The sequence below is a fragment of the Lissotriton helveticus genome, chromosome 7 (genome assembly GCF_964261635.1).
Source record: "Lissotriton helveticus chromosome 7, aLisHel1.1, whole genome shotgun sequence".
Classification (NCBI taxonomy): domain Eukaryota; kingdom Metazoa; phylum Chordata; class Amphibia; order Caudata; family Salamandridae; genus Lissotriton; species Lissotriton helveticus.
In genome coordinates this window covers 1,455,736,333-1,455,739,927 of record NC_136068.1, presented here as the reverse complement: position 1 = coordinate 1,455,739,927, position 3,595 = coordinate 1,455,736,333, and the positions used below count along the sequence as shown (strand labels likewise).

The 3,595-nt window shown below is 43.8% G+C and overlaps 1 pseudogene across 1 annotated transcript; it reads left to right on the top strand.

Moving 5' to 3' along the window:
• Positions 1 to 480: 480 nt before the first annotated feature.
• Positions 481 to 3,069, top strand: LOC144770360 (THO complex subunit 7 homolog pseudogene; annotated as a pseudogene). The gene has a single exon (XR_013598870.1). The product of XR_013598870.1 is annotated as a THO complex subunit 7 homolog pseudogene (transcript).
• The last annotated feature ends 526 nt before the right edge of the window (positions 3,070 to 3,595 follow it).

Sequence of the window (3,595 nt, the reverse complement as noted above, 5' to 3'; positions counted from 1 at the left end):
GACACAGAGCCATCACTTTCCTCCAAGAGATTGACAGGCCTGTGACATCACTTCCCAAGAGCTCACTCAGCATGTCTCTCAGCAGTGTCATTGTGCAGTGCCTATACTAAGTAGTTCCCACAATATTTGTGTTTTTCTTTCTGTTGGAGGCTAGAGCCAAAGGTCACTTGGAGCATGACCAGACAACACAAATGGAGGCAGCTGTCTGCTCTTGCATTAGTACTTCCAGACACGTTTGTCATCACATAATCTTCATTAAGAGAGTGTAACTAAATAGTCCAAAAATATTTACATTGAGTCGATTTCAAAAAGCATTCGTCTTATCCTTCTTTTTTTGCACTACTGTCTTTCCTTTGTGACGTTAGAAGATGGCCGCCACAATCAAGAGTCAAAAAGCAGGGAATGGAGTTTATCCAACCCAGTCCTTCTTCACTCTCTATCGTGTTTTGCGTGACAGTTTTTATTTCCGTCAAAGTGCATAGTCCGCCATCTGTTTTAGTGGTCTGCGTAACACGTGTGGTTTTGTGGCAGTTGGTAGCCCAGCCCGGCGACTTTTGCGATAGTCTGATCGCGGCGACTGCTGCGGCTCTCTTGGTTTAGGACGCCGCAGGCATGGGGGCTGTCACCGATGACGAAATTATCCGTAAGCGGCTCCTAATCGATGGCGACGGTGCCGGTGATGACCGACGCATCAGCCTGTTGTTGAAGTCCTTCGTGAAGTGGTGTAACTCCGACTCTGAGGACGGCGACGTCCCCTACCAGCAGATGCTCGCCACAGTCTCGCAGTGCGAGTTCGCCATGGGAAAAGCCCTTCTGGTATACAACATGAACCTGCGAGAGACGCTCAATTATGAGCAGATGTGCGCGGACATAGAGAGCAGTATTGCTGCAGCCCGCGAGAAGATCTCCGACTGCAAGAGGCAGATCCTACACGCCAAGCAAATTCGGAAAAACCGGCAGGAATACGACTCCCTGGGCAAGGTGATTCAAAGGCACCCGGACAGACACGAGACGCTGGGGCAGCTCGAGGGCTTGAGCGAGGAGCTAGGGCGCCTGACTCAAACCAAGGTCGATACGGAGGACCGCTTGGAGCTCAAGCGCAAACAGTTCCACGTCCTCCTCAGCTCCATCCACGAGCTTCAGCAGACCCTGGAGAACGACGCGAAGCTGGCCGAGGAGTCACAGGAAACGCACACGCAGAGTGAGAGTAGACCGTGAGATAAAGACCATCTCCAACGCCCAGCTCTGTGGAGGTTTAATGGGCCCAAGCGGGGAGGCTGGACTTAAGGCAGAGTGCAGGACATATTGCCACTGATGTCCAACTCTGATGAGACCTCATTGACCCAAGCGGGGAAGCTGGATTTACGCCAGATTTGCAAGACATATTGACCCAATCGCCAACTCTGAGTAGCCAACGTTGGATCCAAAGAAGAGACGGGACTCTGTGTGAGCTACAGGACATACACTGGTGGACCAGTAGTAACAACTTGATCAATCAAATGAGGCAAACGTAGAAAACAATTTCCCGCAAGCACTTCCACCTTAATACGTAGTGTGAGGCGTTGAGGAATCGTAATGGGAAGAGTAGAGTGCAAATTAGGCTGCCTGAAGCCGGAATTCAAGATTGTATCTAATTGGAGAAATAGTGTTGTAGACCAAAAACGAGACATTGAATGCAAGAGGAGCTACACGATAATACAGAGAATTACTGGTGAAGAATCAAAGGAGAGCTATATGAAAAGTAACACTCCTATAGGAGGCCGCAAGGTTTAAACCACAGTAAGAGAATTGTATTAAAATGTGGGGTATGGATGATAGAAGAATTATCATGAGACTGTGTGCACAAATGCAGATCTTGCATTAACTGTGATCTCTGGACCTAATTGTAGAGAGCTTATGTTTTGATGCAAAATACTCCATACCCAGGCGGAAAAGTGCTGTACAACAGAGGACATACTTTAGTTGCGATGGATGAGACCCTCATCTTTAAGATGTGCTGTACCTAAAAGAATTGCCACTTTATGGGGAATCCCTTTATCTGTGGAGGGGTCTTTGGCGAAGGGGAAAAATTGTATACCAGAATGCACATCGTAGGCCTAGAAGTGCCAGAATTGTGCCATATTTTCAGCTTAACCACTGACTGCCTATACTAATTCAATTTCTTGAAATTTAATGATGGTATCCTAAAAATATGGTCCTCCTAAGCCTAGGCTGAATACAAGTATCACATAGCTAGTGAAAAAAATATACACATCAGGGAAGACACGTCTTGTATCTAAATAATTGGTGCCTTATAGCAAACGTAAAAATTGTGTTGTTTGGTGAGGGAGAGTCCAGACCATAATCTCAGAGACTTAGTATGTCAGGATGGAGGCAGTGCTTCAAAAGGATAAGGCCACTCATTGATCACTGCTTATTTCACTGGAAAGGGGTAGAATGTCATGGGACCAATAGCTAAAAGATATAAGCACAGAGCATAACAAGACAGTAGTCCCTGACAGAAAAAATAGAGCAGTAGTGGGAATGGGTGGAGGGTGCAAATGTCCCTTTTATTGTAGTGGAATAGATTTCTTGTGCATAAACACATACGAGGAAAAACCTTTGGTACGTTTTCTGTTTAGAAATAACTTTACAATTTAGCAAAATATGCTACATCACATGGGTTGGTCATGCTGTGTTTAGTAAGATGAGGCTGCACTCAAAAAGATAGAAAGACTGGATTCCCCATGATCTCCCTAGAAGTAAACTGAAGCTTTTTGATTCTTTAACTAAATTGTAACTCTTTTTTGTCATTTATGTTACTGTACAGTGTTTGATGTTGTGCCAAACATGACATCCAGGTTGATGTTGAAATGATTTAAACTGATTTTAACCATCCAAGCCAGTTGTTATGCCACCAACTTAAAAAGAAATTCCAGCTTCGCTCAAAGTTGAGGAACACTTTGAATTCTTATAACTGAGATTGCATCGAGTGTTCGTGTGAACATATGCATTTTAGATTAATTTTCTGCAACATTGGAAATTATGGCTCCAAGGTTTTTTTTTTTTAAATTAAATTGTTTTTACATATGTGATTGTTTTTCCTCGTTATGTTATGGTTTCACCCCAACTGAAACAACTATGGGAATGAAGGTGCTATGGCAGCGACATTTATAATAATTTTTTTCTTTTTCTTTTTTTTTCGCCCAAATCAGCACACTTTTTATAGTGCTTTTGTGATGCGCCACAAGCATGAAGCACTGTGTAGTTTATATAGAGGAAACAAAGTACGCAGGCACAGTGTTGAGATAAAATAGGGGAGCTGTTTGAACATCAGTTGATTCTTGCACATTGTAAGAGACGCTATATAGTTGATAAGATTGCGTACAATTTATTGTAAATTCTAAGTCTACCTTTCAAGTTACAGAATGCATTACACACAGGAGGCATAGGGGACTAAATATCAGGACTCGCTTACCTTTGTGCTTGGATTCCAACAGGGGCAATGCACTTTTCTTTCACTCGCCACTCCCGCCAATGATCACATCCACAGGAGTATCAAAGGCTGTGGAAAATTAGGGAAAGGGGAGTGGGGTATGAGGGGAAAAAACAAGAC